Source organism: Priapulus caudatus, unplaced genomic scaffold (genome assembly GCF_000485595.1).
Source record: "Priapulus caudatus unplaced genomic scaffold, Priapulus_caudatus-5.0.1 Scaffold533, whole genome shotgun sequence".
In the NCBI taxonomy this organism is placed as follows: Eukaryota; Metazoa; Priapulida; class Priapulimorpha; order Priapulimorphida; family Priapulidae; genus Priapulus; species Priapulus caudatus.
This window is the reverse complement of record NW_014577594.1, coordinates 78250-88082: the sequence shown is the minus strand read 5'-3', so window position 1 is coordinate 88082 and position 9833 is coordinate 78250. Positions and strand designations below refer to the sequence as shown.

General features: G+C 44.3%; 1 protein-coding gene across 1 annotated transcript in view; it reads left to right on the top strand.

The window, feature by feature from the left end:
- Positions 1-9833, top strand: part of LOC106811385 (fasciclin-2-like) — a gene marked incomplete at its 3' end in the record, with an annotated part of 23479 nt that overhangs the window by 6674 nt on the left and 6972 nt on the right.

Genomic DNA, 9833 nt, shown 5'->3' with positions numbered 1-9833 from the left:
TGCAATACTCGCACCAATTCTTTCGGAATGATCAGAACGATTCTGCATTAACGGTCAGGCGCATTTAAAATGATCGGTGACACGTGTAAAGATTTCTGATTGTCGATGTGCGATTTTCAGAATGTTTCACGTACAGACTGCCGAGCTGGCAACGCGGTGCAAAGCACGTCGTCGCACTCGAAGTTCGCGACAGTTGACGTCGACGACCGGACGGAGCTTCTAGTCTGCAGGTCGGCAGGTCAAGTTTGGATTCACGCTACAAGCGAACTCGTTACGACATGTCACGGAAGTCACGGGGGGTTAACGACGAACGGCCTCGTTCGCGTTTGTTGACTTCATGGGCACGGCTCGGCCGCCGCTTGTTTTTAACAGCGTTGTGCTGTGCAGCAGATCGAGGGCGGGAGTGAGATCTGGAGTAACGGCCTTTAAGTCGGTCAAGCAAACTGGTGCTCGGGGGTCATCGGGTTACAGTATGAGTCCAGGTGCATATTCTATTTGGTTGCATGCACACCTGGTTGCATCTATCCATTTTTCGGGGGCTTTTGTTTTGTGATTACTGCTATTAGATTGTAATTTGCAAAAAAGCTCATCATCCATTACGATTCTTCAGGTGATATCCGAAGCACGCCTTAGGAACGGCAGTACGGGCTGCATGTGGACTGACCGACGAGTGTTCCTTCGGGAACGGCGTCGTACCTGATAGCAACACGCATACCTGCGCGGCAGATGTAGCATCTACCACCCCTCTCAGTTAGGATAGTGTTAAAACTCGATTCTTAGTTGCCAGTGAGAAACTAGATTGAAAGTGTAGGGAGCGTCTTAGCAGTGCATCGCATATGCTAACAAAGTGAGAAGAAGTATTTTATGTAGTTTGTCAGTGTGTGAATTCTATGCCAATTAAGTATACGTGCTGGCAGTGTCGTCGGTGTAAAGCACAACTTTTATATTAAGTGCTAGATTTTATGTTTCTCTCATGCCAAAGCGCATTGCTCAGTGGCTGTTCAGTGACTCCTATAATCTATGATTCTCTCACTGCAACTGTCAGTATCACTAGCCGTAGGAGCAACACGGTTGGCACCGTTGTTGCTGTAATTGGCCTAATTAGTATAGCTGTGAGCCTGCCATAAGCTGTACTCTTTCTGTACACTGTAGGAGGCAGAGCTGCGGGGTTCACACACAGGCTGTTCCAAAAGAACCTCCTTTCAGCGCTTATTATCTGAAGAATGGCATTGGCATTCTCATGCATAATTTTGTGGTTCCCTCTCGTGTCTCTGTCTTACACACGTCACACCATAGTCCACCCAGTGCTCGTAAATTTCCCTATCTGTACAAACCTGTGTCCTCTCTTGAATTATTGCACTGAAGATCTGTTTGGTTAAATGGATAAACTCCACACTCAGCCACGCCAACAGCCTATAATATGCCTACCTGGGATACTACAGTGCAAACATCCCAAAGTCCTAATTGATCCGAGTAGTGCTCAAACATTGGGATTTTCAACCAATCTCGCCGTCCCGACGCCGGGTTAATGCTCTACACACTAGCGTGCCTATACTAGTGCAAATTGATTCCTGGCACGAAAACATATTGTTCCTGATTGCATAAGTAATATAGATACCGAATGTTTACAACAATTTACATTGTGACTGAATACATCGAATAATGAATCATATAACTTGTTTATCTTAGAAAGGAACTCGAGTTAGATGAATCGAGCCGAGTCGTCGCTGTAATTTCGTTTAGATTTGAGAACAAAAGTTATGATAGTAGCATACAATGAGTTGTATAAATGTTCCATTGCAAGCTCATAGTAGTTAGATATGCGAGCGTATATAATGCTCCGAGTTGCAACTTTTAAACCCAATTACAAAGACCGGTTTTATCGCGCATGTATTTGCTAACATATGGAATATGGCATGCACTCGGCATTATCTGAATGCTTGTGAATGACCTTGCGTGCTATTGTCGTCTCTCTGTAGTATGCGGTTGTAAAAGCCTACATCATGCCTCAGCTGCCGACAGATATGCTCACAGGCTGGAGCTACCTGCTGTATCGTTGATCGTTGAGAGGCAATGAAATGCACATCCCCCCCCCTATATTGAACTGGAAGCAACATTGTGCGGACAAGACTCTTTGCTTTGTTAGGGTAATTCATAGCTTATGCATATATTATATTATATATAGTAACTTGGCTATATTATATATGCATATATATTTCAGAGTGATAATACGTCAATCACACGAAGGGAAATTCGTCATTTATGCCTAGATACTCGATTACGGACTCATCAACTTGAGTCATAACTTTCGTACACAGTAGATTCGCCTCAGATCGGCGAAAATAGTTTCCTGTATCCCCGCATCCGGAGATACGATAAAGCGTCGACACGATTTCTTCTCGTTGCCAGCAAACTCTACGTGTTTTCGGCCGAAATATTAACAAGGCAGCTACTAACGCTCGGCGATTGCGTGTGACACGCTGGGGAGATTGACATCGACCAACACTCGCGAGGATAACTTTGACCCGACATACAGCAATCCGCAGTTACCGCATCAACTGGTGCCCCCCACGTACGATGCCCACCACAATCAGCAGCATCTCCCAGCGGCAACCGCATTCGCGAGCGTTAGTAGCGCCTTTTGTTTAAATTTCGGCGAAAACACGTAGAGTTTGGCTGCCCAACAGAATGGAAATTGTGTCGTACGGTTTTAGTCTGTATTCTCGATTGCGGGCTGTATATCGAGGAACGATTTTGCACGTGCTAGGCGAATGTACTGTGTCGATTTGAGCTCAAGTTGGATGAGTTCGCCGTTAATCGTAGTATTATAAGGTAGTAATGACGAATTTCCTTGTTATTGAGTCACACTCCTTCCCAATTATTATTCTGTAAATAATATAAAATTTAATAAATATATGTCATTAGAGTGCAAGTACTTTTTCGTTCAGTGTGGAGAAAGCAGAACAATTTATTTTAATTGCATTTAAAGGTATGAGTGTGTACATTAGAAACCAATGATAGTTTTTAAGTTGCCATGTGTCAAATACTAGACTTCTTTTTGTGTCTCTAACCAAGGCGTATATTTGTCGGCTGCAGCGCTAGTAAATGGCAATTGGTTATGATACCAATACTCACACATATCAATCTAATACTGGTTTCTGCAAAGTATATGAAGAGATGTTTTCTTCGTGCTTTTCCAGTCGTGATGCTTATTATTTATTTGTTTTCCTTGTTTGTGAAGTGATTTTTTGTTTCTTTGCCAAATTAATATGCGGCGAAAGCCATGTTGTAATTATAATGTACTTTCTTACATTTTACATCTAATGGATTGCAATGTCAAACCCGTCATTGCTATCCCCCGTGACGAAGTCGGCCCGGGGGTTTCTATGTTTCATGTTCAGCAGCCTCCGCGCAGTGAGAATTTCCCTCTCCGCTCTACCTAACTGCGACCCTATTACCTAGCGTGAAAACTTGCATCTTAAACAATCTTGGGGAGAAGGGTGAAAACGTACCAACAGCAGCTGCGACCTTTATTGACCTTTACCTTGACCTTGTCTATTTCCCTCCGCTCTCTAACTCCGGCCTAATTGACTAGCCTACCAACTTGGTATACTTACACTCATGGCGGAGAGGTGGAGCAGTTAGCCAAACCAGGTCACTGCGACTTACCTTGATCATATTTCCCTTCCGCCTAACCGGCCCATGACCTAGCGCTACCAAATTGGTATACTATCCACATCTTGGGAGAAGGTGAGCAGCGTACCAAACCAGGCACTGCGACTTTATCTTGATTTTACTTGACCTGGTCATAATTTCCCTTCCCGCTCATAACTCGGCCCCTAATTGACCTAGCCCGCTACCAAACTTGGTATTACCTTACACATCTTGGAGGTGTGTCTTCGCGTACAAACCAGGTCACTACGCACTTCACCTTGATATATCCTTACGCGTATTACTCGGCCCCTATTACTAGCGCGACAACTTCGTATACTTACACATTTGGGGAGACAGCCGGGCCTACATGTAGTTGGCAAACTGCCCTTCTAGTTGGGTTTGGATGCCTCTCGTGATTTTTAGGCAATACAGTATGTTTATTGTTGATTTTCTTACAGAATACATGTTAATACAGTCTTTAGTGATTGCATCCTAGGGGGAATTTGTGTATATATATCGTTGCCTAGGTGCAAACAATGTACCGTGACCATGTAGCGTGTTTGGCAGTAGAATTTGGTTTTAATTGACTTTGCTAAGTAATGGGTGCTCGTTTGTTCATTTTGTACCACGATACACGTTATCTTTCAATCGCGTGATCAAAAACCAGTCTTCCGTCTAAACAGTATTTAGCAACCTTTATAAGCTTAATTCTGATTGGAAATTGAGTCCTTCCATTATTCCAATAATGTTGATTGGTGATTTTCTGGTATTGCTCTTTTGTAGAAGTGTACGAGAGATGACGTTACCGGTTCAAAGTGATGTGTTTAGCGATGAGTAAGGAAAACTCCAAGTCCAAGCCCGTTGTGTTTTGCACAATAGTATTATTGTTTCTCAACCCACAGTGCGCAACGAGGCACGATCGGCGTGACTCCACCACTCTCGGTTCTCTTCCCTCGTCAACCAAGACTTCCATTTATACATTTTAGCCTAACAAAGAAAGTCCGCGCGCAACCACACCGTGCACAATGCAACAACTCGCTCGAACGTTTCTCAGTTTCCTCATCCATACCTACATCAAATGCGCTGCGCCGACTAACCCATTACTGCAACCCCGTCCGACATTTTCCAATCACGCAACTATAGTTGTTAACATCTGCAAACCACACTTTAATTTACCCTTCGCTTTCTCCAAGAATCGACTTGAGCGTCCATCGTAATCGTAAATAACCCTAATCTTAAAGGCATTAATTCGACCATCGTGATGCAAAGTTGCGTACTACAGTAACTGCACTTGTGTCAGTTAATAAGTACATTCCTTTAGTCAAACGGTATTAGTTGTCCAATTATCACTGCTATACTAAGGAAAGGTCTAATTGAAATCGTAAATGGTAACTGGCCGACACGCTAAATTTATTTACTAACAAAAATAAACATCGAGTTCGGTTCCGCGGTGAGCACGTTGCTACAGTGTTGGCATAGATTGTCGTCCGGTAAATGTTTGCCTAGGTTATATTTGCCTAGTTGCCCACATATTAGTATGTATGGTAATCTCAAGAACTTCGTATATTCATTTTTATTCCCGATCCAGAGTAAACCTAACGTTACGGAATGCGCACTCGCTACACAGGATCAAATCACTGACGACGAGATACGGCGAAAAATTCGTGACTAAAGTGGTATTGACACCGCCTCGCCGGTTCTCGCGGTACGGCGCACTGGCGTTGTAACTGTCAAACCGCTTTCTTGGATGCGGAATTTTCAATTAAGATTTTTAGTAACAGCAGTGATATTGGACAAAAACTAATACGCGTTTGGCTAAGGTAACTGATTAGTAACTCAAAGTTGCCATGACTCTAGCATTCGTCAACTTGTGCATAATCGATGGTCGATTATGCCTTAATCACCCTTTGTTTATGGTTAATGTCAGCAATGTAGCTGAAACACCACAAAATAATTTGAGAGGGTATGTGTCTAGTGCTCTCAATTTTATAAGCTTCGGGAATCTCATCCGTGGTTCCTACAAGGATTGAGTAATTGCAAAATCTGAATGAGCGCCTTGGTATATCAAATACACTCTGATTGGAGAGCTGCCCAACCTTGATTTTTAGCTCATCTGACGAAGTCGGATGCAGATTTAGGAATCGCTATGATGTCCGTGCGCCTTCCGTCGTGCGAGCGGTCCGTCCGTCCGTACAGTTGGGACAAATCTAACGCCGACGTAACATACCGCGTCACGATATTCGGGCGTGGCCAGGGTGTAACCCGAAAAACGAGTTGCGAGATGTCGAAAGCTGGAGTCAAAGGTCAAAGGTCAAGCATGGGTAAAGAGGGAACATTCCTCCTAACTTAAGGTATAGGGCGAACAGAATTGCGGACAAATCTAAACGCTCGACTAGGCCGTGGTATCGGTGTAACCATCATGGTAGAAAACCCATCACTGTGCCGGAAATTGGAGTACAGGTCAAGGGTCATGGGGCACAGGGCAGATTTAGATTTTTGAAAGACTGTGTGACGAAGGCGATTGGAAAACTTCTTTTTTTTCATCTGGGTGAGGGTTTAACACATGGATTTGTTTACTGATTAGAAAGATAGACTGCCGGTTTGCTGCTAGAATCTTACAGCCTGGATGTATGATGTCAATGTTCACAGGTGAATTTCAAAGCGCTAAAATTTGCTTGGTTTATGCTCCTTAAGATGTATTATAACTTACTATGCATTCTGAACTGTCAGTGTGTTCCATTGTACTTAATTATTGCACTTGGCCAGTGGCCACTGCCCAGTGCATGTGTGGTGATAGTCATGGTGTAGTTTTGCCTGGTTAATTTTTAAGGTCAGGCAGTCTCTATTTCCCAGCCTTAGGCTTGGTTACGTTAATGGATGAGTGTACCTTTCTGTTTGCAAATATTGTTGTGATACTACGTCCCCGATGGAGCTTCCGTTCCATCTATTTAAGACATTCCAAACCGTACGCGCATTCCGTGGAAACCTTTTCATAAACCGATTCCCACAAGAAATTTTCCAGAGGGTTATTGGATACATCCAAGTGTTCGAATAAGGGATATGTTTGTCCAGTATTGTACCATTTAAAAAGGAGGACAAGTAGATACTGTCAGGTAGTTGTCAAGAGGAAAGACCAAGATTTTTTAGAGCATGTCATAATGTTACATAGTCGGACCGTTGATGGGAAAAAAGTTAACAGTATAAACATGGTATGCGGAGTGCACAGAATTAACCATATAGTATACATTTAGTGAAGTTATAAAAAGCGTTACTTGTAGTCCAGAAAAATGGTCTTGCTAGGGTTAAGAGACATAAGAATAGTTGAATGAAAATCAAGATCTGTTTATAGACAAGTTAAGTTGGAAGGTGGTGGAAAGTGAGGGAAGAAGAGAGAGGGAGAGGGGGGAGGTGAGAGGATGGGGGGATTTAAGGGAGGGGGGGGGGCAGATTAACGTGTACTTGTTTGCGGGTTGCTGTTGAATTGTTTTCCTTTTTTTTTCTCTCTGTGTGGCATGTTCCTTAATTACTGCTGGGTTCGTTGTCGTTTCCCACGTCAATTACCCGTGGCTGTGCAGTGAATATGTGTGTTAATAACTACATTATTGAGTGTGTGATGATTTCTTCCTACATGTGAAATGTTACTTGACTACATAACAGATCTAGAGTTTGATGACAACAAGTCTCCTTCCTACAGCATGCACAGGTGTAACTACAGCTTGGCCCAAAGGTGTACACCTACAGCATGCTCACAGGGTAGCATGTAACCACAGCAGGCCACAGGTGCTAACTACAGCATGCCACAGGTGTAACCTTACAAGCATGCACAGGATGTAGCGATTAACCACCAGCATGCACAGGTGCAGCATGTAACTACAGCATGCACAGGTGTAGCATGTAACTACAGCATGCACAGGTGTAGCATGTAACTACAGCATGCACAGGTGTAGCATGTAACTACAGCATGCACAGGTGTAGCATGTAACCACAGCATGCACAGGTGTAGCATGTAACCACAGCATGCACAGGTGTAGCATGTAACCACAGCATGCGCAGGTGTAGCATGTAACCACAGCATGCCTTCTTCCTACATGTTAAACGTTACATTAAATAAGGTTCAAGGTACACGTGTGACATCATGACAATAATCAGTGAGAGCAGGCAGCAAGTTAAAAAGAAGTCGTCCGTATAAGTAGCCCTTCGCTTGTGGGTCACATGACTTGTCTCTCTGCTACTATTAGGTAACCACGAAAAACCCAGCTGACTTTGGAACCTACCAGTGTGTCGCGTATAACAGCCAGGGAGAGGACACGATGGACATCGAACTCAAAGAGGGAAGTAAGTTGATTCCATTTGTTACCGCGACAACTCGAATAATTCTCACGTGGCGGGTACCTCGACAGATTTAGTTGCACTTGACGAAGCATTACTAGACGAGTCCTCGCCCTTCCATCAACTGAACGCCGCTTTACGGAGCTAACGTACGATACATAGCCTAGCTTCTACAATCTGAGATATAGCTGTGATAACATCAGAGATCAGGAGCTAGAGAGAGGCTAACCCATTTTACCGGGGGGGGGGGGGACAAAGCCGCATACGTGGTGTGTTCTGGGAAGGTGACCGTGATTGACCCCACAATGTATCTACTTTTTTCTGGGTGGGGGAGGGAAACTGCCCCCTTGCCCCTCTTCCACCTGCTAGATGTGTCCCTGAAGATAATAAGACATTATGTGATCTTATAAGATATATAAGAAGAATCTCTGTGTGATCTTTCTTGCAGTCGCGCCACGTCGACCGCCGACGGTGAAGATATCGCTGGTGACACCGACGACGGTGACCTTTGACATCGTGCGGCCGGACGACCCGGGAAACCTGCCGCTAAACGGATACCACGTCGAATACAAGCTACGTGACGCGAGCTGGGATCTCGCCATGATCTACATATTCCCCAGTGGTGAGTGTGCGTCCTCGTCGTGTTGTTCGTACGTACGTGGCGTTGTCCTGGGTCGTGTCCTTGTCAGTGTTTGTTGCCACTGTTCTTTCCACGCGTGTCCTGGGATCTGGGATCTCGCCATGATCTACATATTCCCCAGCGGTGAGTGTGCGTCCTCGTCGGTGTAGTTCGTACGTACGTGGCGTTGTCCTGGGTCGTGTTCTTGTCAGTGTTTGTTGCCACTGTTCTTTCCACGCGTGTCCTGGGATCTGGGATCTCGCCATGATCTACATATTCCCCAGCGGTGAGTGTTCGTCGTCGTCGTGTTGGCTGGCGCTGGTGCAGCAGAAAACGCGAATGCATAACACAGATGTGCAATATTGTTATGAAACACACATACCTAACAGCTACTGTGCCTATAGTTTTTTCAGGGGGGTATCTCATTCTGCAAGTGTGTTCTAGTTGGTCGTACGTACGTGGCGTTGTCCTGGGTCGTGTCCTTGGCAGTGTTCGTTACCATTGTCCTTCCCGCGCATGTTCTCATTGTCTGTATTTACGTTGTTCTGGGCCGTGTGCCAGTAGGGTTGTTGTTGTTGTTGTTTTTATGCGCAAGTACGCCATTGTTTTTTCATGTATTTTGTGTACAAGTGTTTCGTGTATTGAGACCGTAGGCCGGTTTTCACGGATACGTTGTAAAATCGAATCATGAAATCGTATGTAGAAGAACGTTTTACTGTCTAACTAGAAAGCAATATGGTGGCTGTCAGGAGTGCACCAGAAAACGCGGATACGTAACACGGATTCACAATACTGTTATAAAACACGCATACCTAACAACAAGTATGCTCATATTTCTTCAGGTGGGAACATTTATGACGTGCGGAAGTTGTAATTGTAATGCGGAGATGTCGTGATTATGATTGTAAATGTTTGTTTCGGCAGCTGGACCCTACATATTGGATGGTCTGTGGCCAGAAACACAGTATACGGTCGTCATACAAGCTAGGAACCAGGCTGGGGCGGGCTACCCCACTACTGAGATGGTAGTGGAGACATCGAGGGTGAGTAATGCAGGCTAATACTGATCCTCAATCAGCGTATACAGATACAGATACAGATACAACTACAGCTGCAGCTACAGCTATAGATACAACTATAGATACAGATACAGATACAACTATAGATACAGATACAGATACAACTATAGATACAGATACAGATACAACTATAGATACAGATACAGATACAA